This window comes from Poecilia mexicana, unplaced genomic scaffold (genome assembly GCF_051168715.1).
Source record: "Poecilia mexicana isolate PSO_F unplaced genomic scaffold, ASM5116871v1 scaffold_3, whole genome shotgun sequence".
NCBI lineage: Eukaryota > Metazoa > Chordata > Actinopteri > Cyprinodontiformes > Poeciliidae > Poecilia > Poecilia mexicana.
In genome coordinates, this window is record NW_028263372.1 from 490,893 (window position 1) to 511,817 (window position 20,925).

Here is a 20,925-nt window from a genome sequence, read left to right on the forward strand (position 1 = left end):
GCTCACCTCAGAGGGATGTGGTGAGAGCTGAAGGGGCTCAGGAGGAAGGACAGCTTCACTGAAGCCAAAGGAGGCAACCACAATGTACTCATCTTGTATGTCTAACAGTTTTGTGTAAGTGACTGCAGCTACAATAATGGATATTGCATGTTTATAATCCAATAACACCGATTTAAAAAATTCTCTGACCAGTCAAATGGAAATAAGGTCCTTTAGTTTAATTTTGTCTTAAATGATTATTTGCTAAATGATTGGAAAGTAGCTGAACTGATTAGTTTATACTGTTTACTAATAGAGTGAATAAAGCAAAAGCTGCTTTATAACTGATAGCACAGTGACTATGTGGTTTAGGGCGAGTGGCTAACAATATTCCAATATGGACTATTCTGTTCAGATATAGTTCTACATTAGATATGGTTCTGACATTAGAAGAATTGTCAGATGTAAAATTCTGACTTTATAATGCATATAATATTATATCTGGTTGGATGGCCTTGTTTGATGGCTTTCTACTTTATCATCACTACATAATATTTAATTGTTCATGGTATCATTTGGAAGCTAAGGAAAATGACATTTATTTTCAGGATGACTTTCGCGTTGCAAAGCTACAGCTGGTTCACCACAACAAAGCCTGAAATGAATGCATGACCACTGATGACAGCAGGAAAACAGTTTTCCTGCAACAGTAATTCATTCCCCTGCCATTAGTACACTGAGCAGTATGTACACAAGCATGATTGACAGCTCCAAGACTTTCCTCCAGGCTCTGATTGATTGTTTCTGGACAGGGAGTGGTGTACTTCTGTGGAGGGCAGTGGGACACAGGTTTTTTCAAGAAATTAATAACATGGATGTTTATTTTATTATTATTTCTGGCTCACTTTTCTATACAGCATTGATTTTTATGTTTGTAGTGTTTTTTGCAGCACTCTCTTCAGGTACCACATAAAATGCCTCACAAACTGAAAATGAAAAGAAATTTGAAAAAAGCACACCAGAGATGGTGAGCTAGACCATCTGCAGGTTTGGACATGAAAAAAAGTTGTTTGTGTTTTCCCACTGACCTACCGCATGCAAAACTCCTCCATCTTGATGTAAATAATCATAATTTGAAGTTTAACTGGTGCTTGATTATAGTGGGACAACTTTAGTTTTTACATCTTGATCTAAATAAACAGGGAATCGATTTCCCAGCATCAACACATCCATTTACTAATATAATTGAAATGTCTACACTCATCCATGTTTCATGTTTTCTGTTCCTTGAAGTCTCTGCTCAACTGTCCCTCCTGCTTCTTCACAATGCCTGCAATTGCTTCTTCCACTCACATGTTTGTACTGGTGGCCCCCTCGTGGGCTCTGTTAGACACTCCTTACATTGTCAGCTTTTGGTTGATCAGCTATGAAAGCTAATCTGAATTCTGCTGTGAATCAAATATTTGAAATATGATGTCACTGTAAATTTTTAGTTTAACTGGGTGTGTATGACAGCTGAGAATTTTTAAGTACTTCATAATTTGATTTGCCAAACGATTCAGGAGAGTTAAGTGTGATTATAAATGTATTAATTCTGGGGAAAAAAAGCTTTTGGATGAATAATTGTTTTTCTATTTTACACATAAACAATGAGTCCAAGACCTACGACCTCATTTGTAACTAAGACTACGTTCACACTGCAGCCTGAAGAGACACACTTCAGATTTTTTTTGCCTTAATGCGACCTGTATCTGATCTGTTCATGACAGGCTGGACAACACAGATCGGATTTTTTCGAATGCAATCCAGGCCACTTGGATATGTGTTCCTAAATCCTATATATCTGATCTTTCCAAATGTGACCTGAGTCTGTACAGCCAGGTTGCTTTAATCTGATCTGAATATCATTGATTCTAGACAAAAGTCTCTATTCTGCATTCTGATACACACAAGTAGGAAGAAAAACAACAACCATGGCAGACTATAATGAGGATTAAGTGTTAATGAGCTGGCTCTGGTCAGACAACTTTAAAATCATAAAATACACTCCCCATTAGCATCCAGGTTTACTTCCTCAAACACTGATGCATATAACAGGCTTCAATGCTGAGAATGATAAAATATTATAAGTCATATAACTGAAACAGATACAGAGACAAGTAACAATTCCATACTTAATAAAATGAACCAACTGAATGCCATTTTTTGTTCTTAAGAGCTCTGTGGTTTTACAGACACTTTACATGTAGCTATGGCTACACTGACTAATCAGTATTAATCTGACTAGTGTCTTGACTTCATATTTTATTCACAGAGATTTTGCAGAACTCCTTCAGTTTGCTGCTCCTACCTTGGTTAACATTTTTTATTATTTCATAAATTGCATAACTCAGAACCTTTATGCCCACTTTGCCTATCACATTTTCATATTTTTGCATATTTCCATGTTATTTGCATATTTGTGTGATGGTGCAAATTTTCAGGGGAAAGCCACTGGTTGTTACTCATCACACAACCAGTGTGCAACAGCAGCAGCTGGACAAGTGCCCAGAAGCATAAGGAGGGACGGTGCTCCAGAGACGACTTCCACCAAGCAGCTGGACTAAAACGAACAGCTGAAGTCACGCTTTGGAAAACTCCTTACTCCTCTTTGTTGTACGACGACATTAGGTAGCTGTTATATCTGATCTGTAGGTAGAAACCACAGAGAAAACACACCTAGCCCCAATAATCACTTTTGTTAATGGCAGCTCTCTCCCTTATAATAACGAGCACTTGTTGCAGACTAGATAAATTTTAGTGGCTCGGCTTGAACCCCAGGGTGATTATTTACTCATTGCCAAAGAAACCTATGGAGCCACCATTTTCCTAGAACCATGCACATAGACTTTACAGTAATCAGAAGCAACAGTAGTAATTCCGGACTCAGAATTAATTTTAATGTCCACAATCATCAACAAAATTTTATATATATTTTTATTAGTAGCTTTAGCAGGGCTAAGTGACAGCAGTTTATTTCAAAAGATTTACCAAATTACAATTAACAGTTTTTAGATATCGGATTACAACCAGATTATCTATCCCTTCCTTATCCTATCACTAGATTTTCTAAGAGGCTTTTGGGGAGCAGTTGGACTCATACCCAGTAGATGTAATGTTCCTTGGCAACAGTAATTTCAACGTTCTTGGTCAGAATCTTGTCTTGATGAGATGAAAATCCCCTTAAAATGGAACAAAGTAGATCCAGTCCTTTATATCCTTCAGACTCTTAGATCCCAATCAATCAGTGACCTTTGTCCATTCACCAAGTCCATTGCAGCAGAGTTGGGGTCTTTGGGGCAGAGAGCAGGGCAGCGATTGAATCAGGAATCCTGGAACTGTGGGTACATGGATCTTGTCCCTTATAGGTGGTGCGGAGCCTTTAGCCTGTCAATGGATTCCAGGGCGTCATCCTCTGCTATTTGGTCCTTCTGAATCATGTTATCTCTACTCCGACACCAGGAACAAAGAACACTGTGCTTCCCCTTCTTAGAGTTTATATATATTTTGTTTACGTGTATGTATGTGAATGGTATACATGACAACTCAACCGTCCACATGGGTGGTTCCTACATGACCTCTTAACCTTTGGAAACCACCTAACACTTCACCCACTCTCATTTCTCTTGTCTTTGTCCGCTCATCCACGAACATCTGTTTACACTTCTTCTTTTTAATGTTTTTACTCTGCTTCTCAATAGTTAGCATGTCTCACCCAAAAAGCCTCTTTAGTTTTTAACCAAATACTCTAATCTGATTTATATTTCCAATACCCAATACTTAACATTTGATTACTAAAAATCATTCCACTGAAATATAGACACTGCACGATTACTTAGACCCATATATATATATGTATAAAAATTCCCTTCTCACCCTCTGCGGGTGGTCTCTCTCTCTCATCCTCTGAGCTCGGGTCCTCTACCAGAGGCCTGGGAGCTTGAGGATTCTGCGCAGTATCTTGGCTGTGCCTAGAACTGCACATTTCAGGACTGAGATGTCTGATGTTGTTCCAGGGATCTGTTTTAGCCACTGCTCCAGTTTGGGGGTGACTGCCCTCACCCAAAACTGTCACCCCCAAACTGTTGTCATCAGGGGTGCCCTGATGACCACAGGCACCCCTGTGGTCTTCACCTTCCAGGCCTTCTCCAGTTCCTCTCTGAGTCCCTGGTATTTCCCCAGTTTCTCGTTCTCCATTTTCCTGATGTTGTAATCACTTGGTATTGCTACATCCACCACAACTGCTTTCCTCTGTTGTTTATCCACCATCACAATGTCCGGTTGGTTCGCCATTACCATCTTGTCTGTCTGGATCTGGAAGTCCCACAGGATCTTAGCTCGGTCATTCTCCACCACCTTTGGGGGTGTTCCCCACTTTGATCTCGGGGCTTCCAGTCCATATTCTGCACAGATGTTTCTGTACACTATGCCCGCCACTTGGTTATGTCGTTCCATGTACGCTTTCCCTGCCAGCATCTTGCACCCTGCTGTTATGTGCTGGACTGTCTCAGGGGTCTCCTTGCACAACCTACACCTTGGGTCTTGTCTGGTGTGGTAGATCTGAGCCGCTATTGCTCTGGTGTTTAGGGCCTGTTCCTGGGCGGCCAGGATGAGGGCCTCTGTGCTGTCCTTGAGTCCAGTTTTTTCCAGCCATTGGTAGGATTTCCTGATATCAGCCACTTCAGTTATTTGTCGGTGGTACATACATATACATACATATATATATATATATATATACATACATATATATATATATATATATACATACATATATATATATATATATATACATACATACATACATATATATACATACATATATACATACATACATACATATATATACATACATATATACATACATACATACATATATATACATACATATATACATACATACATACATATATATACATACATATATACATACATACATACATACATACATACATACATACATACATACATACATACATACATACATACATACATACATACATACATACATACATACATACATACATACATACATACATACATACATACATACATACATACATACATACATATATATATATATATATATATATATATATATATATATATATATATATATATATATATATATATATATATATCAGGCACATTAAAGCAGGGAAACCTCTAAAACATGTAGGACAGTGTGCCTTGAGGACCAGGGTTGGGAAATACTGATATACACTATATGTGTATGGTGTGTACACATACTATATATGTGTATACACACATATATTGTCAGGGGGAATGGCCCAGAGACCAGAGAGTTAGTATGTTTAAAGCAACAGCAGAAGAGCATAAAGTTGTTACAGCAATGCATGAACTTTTTAAGAAAAATGTTAAACTTGAACAAAGCAGAGCAGAGAAAAATACAAGAACTCCCCCTCTCCAGTGAAACACTGGCAGACAGAGGCAGAGCTGAGACACCTAGACACAAAAATTCACCACCATAGACATGACCTTAAATGACCTGGTACCAGTTAGTTTTTATAATTGGCCTCATGTTTTTTTTGTTGTAATGAAAATATTAGTATATAACATAAATATACAATGTAATTGTCAGAAATCTGGTGTTTTTGTGTGGCATTTTTGTCCTGGTTTGGAGCTGCAGGTTTCCACCAGAGGGTGCAGTTGAAACCTGGAGTTACAGGTCTTCTTCTTCACACCTGCAGTTCATCAAGCCATCAGTAGGATGATTTGAGGAGCTAGCTGCCAGTAAAACATGTTTACCTTCATGGTGTCTCCAAGCCCTTCTGCGAGTTTCCCTGTGTGCTGAAGACCAAAACTAATAATCTCCCTTGTGCTCCTTCTCATTGAAGCTTCTGTATTTGTTCCTATGTTGTTCCAATAACTATTTAACAATTATCTCTGGATCTTCATCTCCATGCCTGGGAACCTTCAAACAAATCTGTCAGCCTTTGATCACTCTTACCATCCCATTGGCTACACACCTCCAGGTGAACCAACTCTCTTGCGTTTATTCGCTTATAAATAAGCGAGTAAGCTTCTCTTCTCATTACGCTTGCAGCAGCCATTTTCCCACTCACTTCTCGCCCTCTCAAAGTGTTGCTGCTTTCTGAACAACCTGGACCAAGATCGTCACATTATCATTGTATAAATAAAACTTAAGCATTTTGCTTGTCTTTTGGGACAATAACCTTATGAGTTAGAAACCTGCCTAAAACCATGACATTAATTATGCTTCATTTAAAAGGTGTGATATGCATTATGTCTTGGATCACAACCAGTGTTTTTCAGTATCAACACATTGTTATACTGACACATTTTAAACTCAAATTTTTATGAGTTCAAAAGGAAATAAAACCATTTTGTAGAAGATGTAAATACTGTAACCAGTTTCTTCCTGTGCCTATACCAGGGTTGGTGTGTGATGAAAATTCAAAAATATTCTACAAATGGCAACTGACTTGCAATTTTTCTTGATCAATGGTAGCCACTGGGTCCAGAATCTCTCTGTAACATCTGCCTGTCTTAACTGATGTATAATTTAACCTGAAACTCCACTTGTTGGTAAAGTGATGCAATGCACCTCTGAGGTTCCTGCATGTCAGCAGCCTTCACCCACCTTTCCAACTGACTGTTGGCTCTGGCTGCTTTTTCCAATATTCCAGTTGTGACATTGGTAATTATATCTAGCTTGTGACCGATTCCAAAAAAGCACGAATCCTCTAACTCAAAATGCAATGGAAGAAAAACCAATGCATGCATTTCCTTGTGAGCAGGCTTAGGTAAGACAGCAGTCATTTTTCCTTGTACTTGTCTATGTGTGGGAAACCTAAGAATGCACTCACTTCCCACACAGCATTCTCTCACCACTTCAGCAGGCCAACCTGTTAACAGGTTCATTCCTGTTTATACAGGCTCATCAGTAGGCTTGGCCTACTAAATTTTAACTCTGGCATGTGGGAAAGGTTTTTTTAAAGCTGCAGAGACAAACACCATCAGTCAAACACAAGCCCAGGACCATTTGGAATGACAAATGTAGGCCAGATTTACAAGGTATTCAACAAACAAAGACATGTTTTAATACTGTGATAAGGAACTCCTAAAAGCTCAAATAGCTTAATTCGCCGTCAAAAGAGTTATGCATTTTCCCCTGATCATGAGGTTTAGAAATTCTTTCAGCATCAAATCTTTCCTCCCACGTTTCAACTATTGGAGACTATATTGCTGATACACAAAACAATGCAAACAAAAGGATAACATTTGCATTATCCTTTTATGAATAACTTATGTCTTTGTGGCGACACTAAGGTATAAATCCAATACTCTGCCCCTCACAGCAGGGTAACCAGAAGTCCTCAATGCCACCTTGGGAATTGCACCCAAGGAAATAGATTGCCAGTAGGCACTCAGGGTTCATGACCAAAGAGAACAAGACTTTTCCAAAAGTTAATTACATTTTATTGTTTCATGTTTATTTTTAAAAAGAGACAGTCAAAACATATGGAACCACAATAGGAAGGGAAGTGCACAGTACTGAGGCCTACCAGCAGGGGAGGGTGGTCCAAATGGGAACTGGTTCCTAAAGTAAATGAATAAATCCAAAATAAATCACCCCAAACACTTGTGAACAGGCATTCAATCGTGAAGAAATCCCAACACCGGCCACTCGCACAACAGTTCCAGTCTCCCTGGAGGCCCCTCCCACTACCTTCAGCTCTCAGCCTGGAGACAAAAGGATGGGGTTAAACAAGCAAATACAAAAAACAAATGCTACAATTTAAACTTTGCCAAAGATTAAAAGGAGGTTACTTCCAACATAACCAATTAAAATCATCAATACTTTAATAGAATAGTCTAAAAGAACCCAATGCTGCTACCTGCAGCAAGGCTGGAGGCCACACAAAATGGAATGCTCCAAAGTAACAAATTTAACCCAAAAACCCTAAAGAAACCAAATGAGACAAAAATGAAACAAAGTCAATTGATGAAACAAGGTAAACTTAAGCAACAAAAAAAGAAATGAAACCAAGCAGTGAAACAAAACAGCAGGGTCTCCAGCGAGCTGCAGCAGTGTCAGAGCTGAAATTAAATCACAAGGTTAATGGGTGATTTACAGAAGATGGTGGAAGGCAGAGGAAACCATTGTCACCTACCAGAGCTGGATGACTTCACCCCAAACCAGATAATTTTTTCTGGCCCACAGCAGGAGGATCAGCTTGCCAATATGTTCTATATATAAATAACTGTCATTTTTGTGTTATGGAGCTGTATGGGTGCAATAAAACATTACATACCCGTTTTATGTTAAAACTGCACTGGGGAGGGTGAATTGCAGCCACGCCCCAGTACCAAGCAGGAGACTTCCAGTGGTTTCTAGATTTAAACATTCAAGTCAAACACTGAAATTGTAGGTCTTATGCAGAAGGAGAAACATTACTTACTGATTTTAGAGTTTTAGACCTGCATGCTACACAAGTGACCTTCCCAACGACGTGCAATCAAATGCCAGCATAAAGCAACCAGGTGAGAGTCTCGCTTTATACTCTCCATCCATCATGAGGTGATTAGGTGCCAGGTGTTCTGAATATTGGGGCAGGCTTCTTCCTGCTACATCTTGACTGCCTACAATTGTGGCAGTCAAGACTTTAAAGATTTGTCCCTATAGGGGAAAAACAGTCTTAGGAGATTTAATAAACCTCTCATGGTTCTATGACCTTTGATATAATCAGAAACTATGACCAAGTACCTTCATTGGGACTGCAAGAGGAGGATCGAAGAGCACTTGGACCATAACAACAGCCAGCAGGTTTGGGTGGGAATCCAGCACATCACCAACCACAGGATCAGCCATGTAAGCAGCAGAAGTTGGCATCTCACTAGTGGAGAAGATGAAGCACTTCTTTTGAGTCAGCACCTCCAGTGGCAGCTGTTCTGAATGCAGCAGTGCAATTAACCACCTCTATCCTCAAGATGGAGGAATGTGAAGTGAGATGCCCCCAACAGTCTGTCAACCCCAAAGAGCCAGCAGGACCTGATGGTGTTCCTGGATGTGTGCTGGCTGGGGTCTTTATGAACATCTCAGGCCAGAGTCCCATCCTTCCTGAAATCCTCTACCATAGTTCCCATTCCAAAAAAAAAAAAAAAAAAAAAAAAAAAAATCACCAATCACCTGTCTGAACACCTACCAATCAGTAGACTATTCAAATCTGAACTAGATCATTCTGGTCTAATAGCAGAATATCTAAAACCAAACGTGTGATTTGTGAAACTTCAATAAAGGTTGATTTCACCACTTTTTACACATCTGGACCACACTAGACCTGCTCTATCTCCCAAACTACGACATCTAGACTCTTCAAACCTGGACAGAGTTATTCTCAACTAATATCAGAATATCTAAAACCAAATTTGTTATTCATAAAACATTTATCTGATGAGTGAAACTTCAAAAAAGGGTGATTTCCGCACTTTTTATACGTCAGGGGAGTTTCAAAAGTCACACACAAATACAGTGCAACCCACACGCCAGAAGCAGATTGTAAATCAAAATATATTTATTTTTGCATCAAAAATACAAATGTGAATCTTGTTCTGTGCATTTGAGAATTATGAGACTTCAGCACCTGTTTCTCTGTCAAATGTTGACCTCCCATCCTCAAGTGTGTGGGAAACCTCTCACTTCACTCATTCCAGAAGGCTTAGGAAGAGGAGCCAGATTTGCCCTGTTTGATATTTGATCTGATTGGTCAAGTTCTCCAACCCCATTTCCTGACTTCCACTATCCCTCTTCCTTGTTCAATTGTTCTGTCTACCTCAATGCAATCAAGTAAGTCTGCTTAAATTCATGGGTCGTGTTTTGGCTGCATTTCTTCTGTCTGGCATTTGAAAGAAACGGACACAAAACTCAGCTGTTTCTCAGCTGAGGAGAACCAGCATGGTGTTGCTTCGCTTTTGGTTCTCTTTCCTCTATAGGGCAGAATCATCTTGGCTTGACTCAACTCTACATAGTTCTATGGTTTCCCCTTTTATAGAACAGTTGGTCACTGATTGGCTGGGCAGTGGAGTCACTGTTTGCATAACATGAATGTCTCCCTTACATTTATCCAACCATTTTTCAAACTCACAACGACTGAGAATATTCTGGAACTTTGAAGAACAATGGCCGCAGAATGTTCAACTTAACTTCCATATCCTCCATTGTTGTTGTATTGTGTACAAAAATACATCATTATTTTTTATTCTGGTATATCAGCAGTTCACAACCTTTGTTAAATTGTACTCAATTACCTGTCTGGGGAATACAGCTGCAAATTAGCATGTTTTGCTACAACCGGCTAACACACGTATTTCCTTTGAAAACATCAATGAAATACCATACTCTGTCTCTGTATGCAAGAAGGAAAGGTCTAACAGTATTTGTGTTGTGCATACCTTCTGCTACTTTTTCACACTAGAGTCATTACTCAACTATAAAAGAAAGTGGCAAGAACTCTGTACAATGTAGTTGGGTTGAGTCATGGGGCTAGTAGGGAAGATCCATTTGGGATGAAGGAGACACTTTTTGAATGTACACACAGCTTGATAAGTCACTTTCTTATGAAAAAGACTCGTGGCTATTGATAGACTACAACATCTACTATTTATTTCTACAATCTGTTGACATAAGTAGAAAAAATGAACAGGCTCAGATTTAGAAATTTTTCAAAACAGAATCAAACAGAAAATTCACATTTCTGATAGAAACACATCAACGTCTATTATACTGTCCTACTTAATTGTCATGCCCCACTGTGCTTATGTCTGCATGATCCACATGCTCTACAGTTCTAATATCTACAGTCAATAGAAGTGCTAACATTTCTAATCCTGTAAAAATAATGCTCGGATCAGGCCTGTAAACCTGTCCTGAGCTGCTTTGTCTGTGAGGCAGCAGCCACTGTGCATTAGGACTGAGCCCTGCATTTCCACAGCAGTTCTGAAAGTCATTAAAACCTCCACAGACACACAACTGGCTTTCATTTTGTCATTATGGCCCCCATGAAGGCCCTGATTGTTGGTGGGGAGCCTCAGTCAGTGAAACGGTACCATGGAGGGGGAGGGAAAAAAGGATGAAGAAGGGACCACACATGTCTGCATTCTGCATGGACAGGGGATCCCCTGACACACTGTGGACTTTACTGAGGCCTGTGGGAATCAGCTGCCTCCATCAAGCAGCAGAACAAAATGTAAACCAGCCTGGGCACTTTCTCCTCGTGTGTTTTTATCTTTTAATGTTTGTTTTTCAGCTGATTGTTTTCTGGTCAAAGTTCAGATTTTTGTGTTTGCCGTATGTTGAGAAAAATGTAGCTAAGACTTTTTGCTATCATTTTAAATTAATTTGAAAAGTTTCTTTAACAGACAAAAGTAGAAAGGTTGTCTAGGTCTTCAGTATTAAGCAACTTTCAGAAACGTATTTAAAATTATAACACAGGTGAAGTACGTGTGACAGGGCCTCTGAAGTTGCTGCTGGCTGGGAACATCACAGAGCATTGTGGCCGAACAGGGATGGGTTTCTGTAAAAAGCTCTGGTTCTAAAAAGTGAAGACTGGACATGATTATACTGGAATTCTAAAACACTATTAAAAAGATGACAGTCAGAGCACCTCAGTAAATACAGATCTTGTATTTACTAAGTGTGCAGTTGTTTGATCTCCATCAAGGATCTGATACACTTCAGATAGGAGATATAATTAATAAATATCTAGAGTAAATTCATACACAGGTGGCACAGCCAGCATCTTACGATGTCAGTGCCCCAGGGCAGCTAGAGCTGCCCTGGGGCACTCTGGGGCAAGTTACTGAACTAGCCAGTAGCTTGCCACCATCAGTGTGTGAATGTGTGTGTGAATGGATGAATGACTGAATGTGTGAAGCGTTTGGCGTCCTTTGGACTTTATAAGGCGCTGTACCATGCATTTACCAAGCATATCATTCAGTCCCACAATCTTCAAACAATTTAGACTTTGTTTCATTAAATAGATGAAAACATTGTACAATAACAGTTTAGTCTTATAAAAAGCTTTTGAAGTAAGAAAGAGCCTCATCAGCTGTGGCATCATGAAGGACAGCTGAAGTGGAAGGCTTGTTTAAAGTCAAATCTCACTGAATCAAAGCTACAAAGCCTGAGTGAAACAAACACCACTGCAATGTTCTTGACTTGTCCTTTCTGATCTCTCACTGACTTGTCTGTCATGTACAGGGACTTTCTTTAGGATCCTGGGGGACGTATTAGAAGTTTTAACTTGAGTATTCGTTTGAAAACCACCTCCCTCCTACTCCACCCCTGATAGCAGTTATCAGGGTGGAGGGGTCATGCAGAGTGGGATTAGATGAGAAAGGAGTCACTGCTCTCTCTAGATGGAGCCATTTTATGCATTTCCATTACTAACCAGTTAAATACCAGTCTAGCTGTTTCATTCAAACTGTAGTAAACTTTGCTAAACATTCAAATTATTGTGACGACACTAGATGGAACTCAGATTTTGTGGAACTTTAGTTTTAATAGATTGCTCAACAACGCCATCCTGGGAATTTCACCCAGAGAATATTACCTTTTGTTTAAGGCTCACAGGTTCGATTATGCAACGGACTGAAACAACTGAGACAGTTTAAAGTTTAAAACCATATAATTATTTTTTTAAAATGTTCTTTTTAAAACCAGTTTGAGAAGGAAAAACAAAGTCAAAGTAGAAGAGCTGCAGTAGCTGAGGTTACCGGCTGGAGGGGGCGCTATGGGGATGAGCGTTAATTTCTTACCTGCCGATCCACAAACACGCATACACACTCGCAGAACGAGGAGGAGAAGGAGCGCAGCGCAGTGGCGTTTTACCTATGATCACACTTCAATTTAGATTTTCTGACCAAGATCAGCTAAAGTGCAGGGAGAGAGAACCACCAGGATATTAGCACAACATGCACCAGCCGGCGATTTGTTGCCTTTCGCTGCCAGAGCCCACAGGACGCAAGCCACACAGTGGGAGAACAAAGACGACACATGCCTTATATACACCACGCCCACCGTAAGAACCGGAACTTCTCACCTGGAAACTATTTGTGTGGAATTATGTATTTCTATACCACTACATTATGTTTTTATTTGAATATTTGTTTTGTTGTTGGATCATTTAAAAATATGTACAGTAAGCATCCCTCTGTCTCATGATGCCAGTTCTGAAGTTGGTTATTTGGACCGACTAGAAACTGCTTTTATTTCTCTATAGGGAGCTGCTGGAGTGTTTTCACAAACACTCATAATAGCAGTCATTCTTCCACTTATTCAAAAAGTCACATGCCTAGCCACAGCATACTGATAAAGCAACAACTTCCTATCTCTAAAAATAGGTTGAGTAACATCCCAATGAGAATTATGCAGTAAAATCAAAACTTGTTATGCTTTGAGCTTGCTTCAAAAATATAAAGCAAAATAAAAGATGTAGAATTTGTTATCTGAAACTGATAGTTCTATGACTGTGTCAAGACTGGCTGAGTCTGATAGGTCTGAACAAAGCCTGACCACACAGGGTGGTCACCAGCAGCCTGTGGGGCAGATGTCTTTTGATGTTTTCTACACCATGACTATGGTGGCAGGAAGAACCTTGATACCGATCGGATCCTCGAGCTTGCCAAATTTATCTTCCTTCACTATTTCCTAAAGCACAATCTGCCCTGAAGAGGAAGTTACTCACCTTTCTGCCCTGAAGTTTAACCCTAAACTAAACTGCAGTAAAGAGACTGTAAACAATTTTAATTGTGCAAGAAAACTTAAATTATTATTGTTATTATTATTTTACAAAGGTAGCTAAAATAAGAACTAATTCTGTCTGGTCAGGAAACACCAGGGAGAGCAAATGTCTCTGCCCTTGCAAATATGTATTGGCTCTGCAGACTGGAATCTGAGCTGACAGCATCATGCACTCATGAGACTGTTCTACCGTCTCCAGTCAGAGGTTTCTTCAGATTTGTTGCAAGACTGACTGTTACTGGACAGGACTGCTTCCTGCTCAAAGTATCTTCATCCTCTTGGAAGATACTTGGATGATATGAATTATGATTACATTTACTTCCCTTTTTTCATTAAGAATTTCTGAATTTGCATTCAATTATCACACACATCACATACATCTTGACAGTGTGTCAGTTGCAGGTCAGAAAACCTGCAGGATTTGCTGAGTAATGATCACTGATAAAAAAAAAAAACAAAAAACAAAACTAACGAATCATAGCATTTTGTGTTTTAAAATAACAAGTACAGCTTGTTCAGAACAGATATGTTGAACAATACCATGGTTGTTACTGACTGAATGAAATAGACTGTAAAAAGTATATATTTTACAGCTCAAATTATATTTTATATGTTTGCCAGCCATGTTGGACTTTGAGGTCCAGGTTTCTTCCAACATTTAAATGTTTAACTTGTTAAATTTTTGCACTTCAAATTCAAAACAGCTAAACTTTATTTTCCCATAATGATTTTGGTTAATGCACTTCAGTGCTCTGTTGGTAAATTAGCTTGGTTCCTATATAGTGTCTTTGGTCTTTGAGTTTTTAGAAAAGCACTACATAAAGTGTATTATTATTATTATTATTATTATTATTATTATTATTATTATTATTAAACAGGTAACTTTAAAAAAAAATAAATGGAATAAAGCCCAGACACCAGATTCACTTGCACCAAGTGAGCCAGTGATTGCTTTATTGCTTTTTGTTATGTGACAATTTCTTTCATTACAGTTTTCTTCAGAAGTACTGATTTTAATTAGACATTAATGGATGCTTACAGCATTTGTGGAACAATAACATTTTTGAGAGTTTAACAGCTAACAGTGCCAATATCAGCACATTTAAATGCTTCTTGAATTGTTTCATTCAGAATAATCTCAGTGAATGACAGGATTATATGCTAACACATATTCAGGATTTTATCCTCGGCCCTTCTGAACTCAAACCTTTGAAAGCCTGAAGCTAAAGGAGCCCCTCCACCCCCTCAGTCCCACAGATGTAGATCCTGCTCCTCTATACTTGCTACATCGTTAAGCTCTTCACTGCTTTCACTGTCTCTCTCATATTATTGTGCTCTTTCCTTTCCCCTTTCTCTTCCACTCCTCAATGTTTTGTCTGCTTATGCAGTAAAAGCATGCCTCCCCCAGCATATTAAACCACCATGGTAAGGAGTGGGTTCATGTGGGTGGAGGCTGTGGAAGAATCTCACTTTGTGGAAACACATGCTAAGAGTATTCTCTGCAGGCTGCCACTTGATGACAGACAGATCTGAGTGATAAAGCTTCACAGAATGAATGGGCCTGAACAATGTTTCCTCCCATACTCCCTTTGTAGTAACACTAATGCTACGTTTACATCAGACTGCTGTCTGGAAACTGCAGGTATTTCTGGATGTTGATTGGGGGAAAGTTCAACATTTTCAGGAGACCACCAAGATGCCATGTATCTGCTGTAGTTGCCAATACAACAGTATTGCTTATGCCTGGCATAAGCAATACTGTTGTATTGGCAACAGTATTGTTGCCAATACTTATGCCAGTAAGCATAAGCATTACTGGCATAAGTAATGCCAGTAATGCCAGTATTGCTTACTGGCAATGCTTATGCCAGTAAGCATAAGCATTGCTTATGCTTACTGGCATAAGCAATACTGGCTTATGCCAGGCAAAACTGGCATAAGCTTTTGACACTTTGCTTCCAGAATCAGTAACAGTAACACATCTCTGATGAACCAAGTGTTCATAGGTCATCATGGGTCACAACAAAATGTTACGGTTTCATTAAAAACTGACTGTGTTAATGGGGCCTTAATGCAGAGCAGACTGAAAGAGAACGTCAAACATGAGAACAGGGCAAAGCAATGAATTAAAGACAAAATTTCACCAAAATATTAGTTTTGACTGTGTGGAAAACATTTTCTGTTAATCAACTAAAGAAATGTAATGAAGTAACATGTTTGTATAACAAGTAAAACAACATAATCTTTGGCAGTTTTTCTGGGGTTCCTCCCTTTAGTTTGTATGTTGTTTATGTTTCAGAATGATATTACTCAGTATTATGTGATGTCAGCATAGCCCTGAGACCTGCCAATACAGTCATATACAGTATGCAGTATGTATTGTGATGTGTTCCATGTACTTCATAATTCAGAACTTGGAGATAGAAATAATGCTACACCATCTATGATTCATTTGGGTAACAAGTATTTAAATACATTTATATCAGCCAAGATGAAATAAGTTTGAGTTTGGCTCTGATTCCATCACTCCATGGTCATGCTTTAAGGTCAACTATACCTTCTAAACATATGTTCTTCATCAGGAAATGAGGAGAGAGAAGCAGGAAACAGGCCTTGACCTGCAGGATGCAGCAAGGTACTTTATGGCTTTTTTCTCTCTTGCTCTCGGTGAAGGCGGACGCTTTTTAACTCTGCTCCCTCCCTGCCCATGCCTGCCCTGCTTGCTCTGTTTTTGTCCAGTCTTTTTCAATATTTTTGGAGCCTTTCTTTGCACATCATCCAAATCTACAAATTATGGATCTGGTTAACTGATCCCTCAATGCAATTGATAAAATTTTCGACGAGAAGTCTGGGCACAGAGGAGCCCTCTTGTCCTGCGGGGACACACCCGGCAGGATTCACCCTGGATTTATTCATGATAACAGGATTTCTGCTGTTTTGAGCTTGTGGATTCCTGGATTATTGACAAATTTGTGACAGACTTGGCCGAACTAGCGAACACTCGGACTGTCGGTGTGGACAGAGACGAGGACTCTAAAACTCACTAATGGGATGGAATCGATCTAGGAGAAGTTTCTAGTTTCGGTTCAGTGGAACGACCAAACTAATTTGGATGATTGGGAACTGAGATGTATTGGAGAGACTTTAGGGAAGATTGAAATTTATAAACTTCCCGACCTAAGGCATTCTGTTTCTGAATTGGCTTTCCCCGTGTGGCCATGGAAGGGCTGCATATTTCTAATCTCCTTCAAGATATGTAAACACAATGCTCTTCCCTCCTCACCCCGTCCTGTATCCATGGAGTTGCGAAGCTGAGCGCTCCCAAGGACATTCCTGGATAGACAACACCTGTATCGGACATTGCTGGGAGGCTCAGTAACGTGGTTTCATGGCCCTTTGACATCACTGCCTTCACTCGTGTTTTTGTTTTGCCCATTGTTTTGTCTGAATGTTGCCATTTGCCCTAATGTGTACTTTTCTCTTTTTTTAGTTTGTTAGAAACGGTGGAGTACTCCCTATTTAACCCAGAAAAGAATTATTTTAGTTTATTAGTAATATCAGAAATTGTGGAGTACGCACTATTTAGATCAACGTTATACAGCCCAGAAATGGAATCAGAATTAGAATTAGAATAACTATGAACTTGAATCCTGTTAAGTATTTCTGGATTCAGAAATACTTAACAGGAACAGTCACTTATTACTTTTAACCCAGAAAAGGATTTAGAACAAACTTAGAATTGTGGAGTACTCACTTTAACCAAGAAAAGGAATTAGATCAGTCACTCTTTAGTTTATTTTATCAGAATCTGTAGAGTACTCACTATTTAGAAATGGAATTAGATACTTAGCAACCCTGAACAGGACCACTTAGTTTACATACTTTACAACATTAGTTTAGTTTTCTTTCCTCTTTTTTCTTTCCTTTGGTTTTGTTATTTTGTTTGTATTTCCTTTTAACTCATGTAAAGCACTTTGAATTGCCTTTTTGCTGAAAATGTGCTATATAAATAAAATTACCTTACCTTACCTTAATAGACACTCATATTGTAGGATTGTCCTTGATATATTCTGCAAATATAATGTGTAAAGCAGCAGTGAAGCTCAAGTTGACTGAATTTTAGCTGCACTAAAGTTCCAGTTGCAACACATAAAGCCAATAAAGCTCTTCACTGACCAGAGCTGCATTAGTAAAATAATGTGATTGCAAGTCACTAGTCAGCTATTTGGTCATACACAATAAGCACCAAAGCAAGTGTCAAGTGATGCATATTAGCACAAATACTAATATACAATCTGACACTGCAAATATCGGAAACAGGCTTGTTTTTGGGTCCATCAAGATTTAATTTAATCCTTTCAAGAGCAGACCACATCATTCTTAGGTATGTCAAGATTCCTAAAAACATGTGATTGTAAAACTCCGACTTCCTCCTCAAAATCCTAAAACATATGTTTGTTAATCGCCCTTCAATGTAACTGTGTGTGTTTCAGCATTTCTCACCATGAAAGGCCAATCATACCAACAAATAATGCTTTAACTTGTGGGGACCGGCTGCTCCTTATGGGGCCCAGACCCTGGGCCCCAGAAGAAGAAGTGCTGGTTTTGGTTTAGGTTTAGGGCCAAGGTGTGAATTGAGATTATGTTTGGTTTGGGTAATGATCAGGGTTGGACTACAGAAATGGATGAAAAATGAAAATCAATGCAAAGTTCCTGTGAGATAAAAAACTGATTAGCACATACAAACCTTAGACGTATATCAGAACATAATGCACACTGGCTTTGTGAAAAATGTAAGCATAAAAACTCTAAGCATGTTAACAATGTTGTGCATCAAAGGCAGCTGAGTTGATTAAGGTAGAAGTAAACCAGTTCCTTTGCAAAAAGCAGGACACTGAATTCATATTTGTTGTAAATATAAAAATGTAGTAGTTGTGATCTCTCCTCTGTTGATTAGTAGTGTTGTATTTAATGGCTTTCATCTTATAGTCTAATGTGAATGGATAATGGACAATGGATACTGTAGCACAAAAAACATGCATAGTCATGTTTTCCTGTCTGAATGACAGCCAGCCTCGCTAAAGCTTTAATATATAACCACACCTGAAGAGTTTCTGTTTTCTTTCTGTTAGCTGTTTGTGAGTGAATGAATTTTCATCGTGCAGTTCATTTCTCCCCCATCAAGTGTGTTCAACATGCTGTGCTCAGACACGGCTCCTATGCTCCCTCTAGAGGATTCACACATTTTTTTTTTTTATAAAAGCACATTTTAACTTGTAGATTTCATTATTTGAACCACTGATGGGGAGAATGATGACTAAATATATTCCTCATATATGGGGGGAACAGCATTCAAGAAGCTTTCATTTCAGTTTCTGATTCCTGTAAATCCAGAGCCGTTACTGTATCTGTGTAGTTAGGCATTAAGCATAATCTGCTTAGTTTTAGGATGCAGATATAGCCAGAGAACTGGAAGTGAGCGTGGCCTCACCCTTTATGGTGTTTGATGTGCCGACAGCTGAAATGTTACGTGAGCTTACCGGCGTTGATAAAACCATTTACAGTCACTTTGCATTACAGTCGGAAGGAACCAAAGGGCTGATCAAACAAAGTCATAGCGATGTGAGAGAAATCTATGCTAATATAACCAAGGTGTGGGCAGAGTGCTAATCCACCCACACTATGTAGGTGAAGAGGTGGCGTGACTGAACTTTGCAGGGCCAGAAGAGGATCTTGCTGTTTGGTTCTGATCAAAGAACACCTTAAATTAAAAAACATCTGTCTAGCTTCTACAGTGATCCAGTTCAGTGAAGGTTTAACAGATATTCTCACCAGCAGGCCAGTCATTACTTTGATGACTGGCTTGTGAGATTAATGATATCTCTACTTTTGTTTACACTCAGTTTGCCTGAGCCTCTACAATAGAGGGAGTAGGCATCTAAACAAAGCATGCAGACGCTTTTTCAGAGTGTACTTTTCGAACTTTCAGACCATTTTAAAAGCAAATCTCTTCAGCTCCTCTGCTGTGCTAAATGCACACAAAACAATTAGGTGTGAACAGGCCATTTATGTGTTTTAATCATCAGCAATAGCTTAGCTGCAGTGTCTCATCCTGTTTCTGCTGCAGTTAAAAAGATAACGGTGACCAAGCCTCTCCTTAGTCAAACAGTAACTCTAAATCCCCTCTGGATGGCTGTCTCCAAACGGTGAGGCCGTATCCTACCAGACCACTCCATCTGTGGCGAGCTTTATCCAGCTTCAATCAACATTATGAACATTTCTGCGGACAGTGCAGCTTTATTTTTGGAATATGAGAGATTGAAAAAAAATTGAAAAAAAAAAAAGATTTTGAAATTATTTCGATTTTGAACAATATTTTTCCTCGGTTTATTAATTTCTCGCAATTCCTCAAATTCTTTAACTTATTGCCAGGAAAACAGGATGTGATATATAAAACAACTCCATTTTTTTTTTCAATGAGCATAGAAGCCTTTTTATTCTTAAAAGATTTTTATTTCCTACGATGGACTACTGACCTGTCCAGGGTGACTCCGCTTCTTGCTTGTTGACTGCTGGATATAGGCACCAGCTTTTAGGGATAAAAACGTGTAAGGTAATAGATGGATGGATGGACTTTTATTTCAGAATTAAATGGCATAACAAGCAAAATAATCATTTATCTGAAAATGGTCAAGTATATTAACATTAACTAACATTTAATAAAAAGCTGCAAATGTCCAAAAAAAGTCTTTACCACCCTTTAAAGAGGTTGGGGAACATGATCACTCTAAATAAATGCAAAACCTTCTGTCCCTGTGAGATTAAGATTCAGACATAATAGTGCAATCAAAACCACAAATGCATCAGACGTGGGTTTTGTACCATTCTTAATTGCAGAGGCTTTTTAAAGCATTTCCTTAATAAGTCAACAGCTTTATCTTTCTGGGTTTCCTCTGTTTGCATAAGGTCAGGTGACAGACTCGGCCAGATATTTGTGAATGAACAACTGATTAATGCATCAGCAGAAATTCATGTCAGTGTATCTGTGGCGGTGTGCACACACTTGTGTGTGGGGGGCTGTCCATTCATACATTCCTTGCTCCCACTGTAACCTGAGCCTTGTT

The 20,925-nt window shown here is 39.0% G+C and overlaps 1 long non-coding RNA gene across 1 annotated transcript; it reads left to right on the plus strand.

Annotated features, from left to right (window-relative positions):
- The first annotated feature begins 12,799 nt into the window (after positions 1-12,799).
- On the plus strand, positions 12,800-17,835 carry LOC148160065 (uncharacterized). The gene is made up of 2 exons (XR_015762578.1): positions 12,800-13,079; positions 16,384-17,835. It is a non-coding gene; the product is annotated as an uncharacterized LOC148160065 (long non-coding RNA).
- The last annotated feature ends 3,090 nt before the right edge of the window (positions 17,836-20,925 follow it).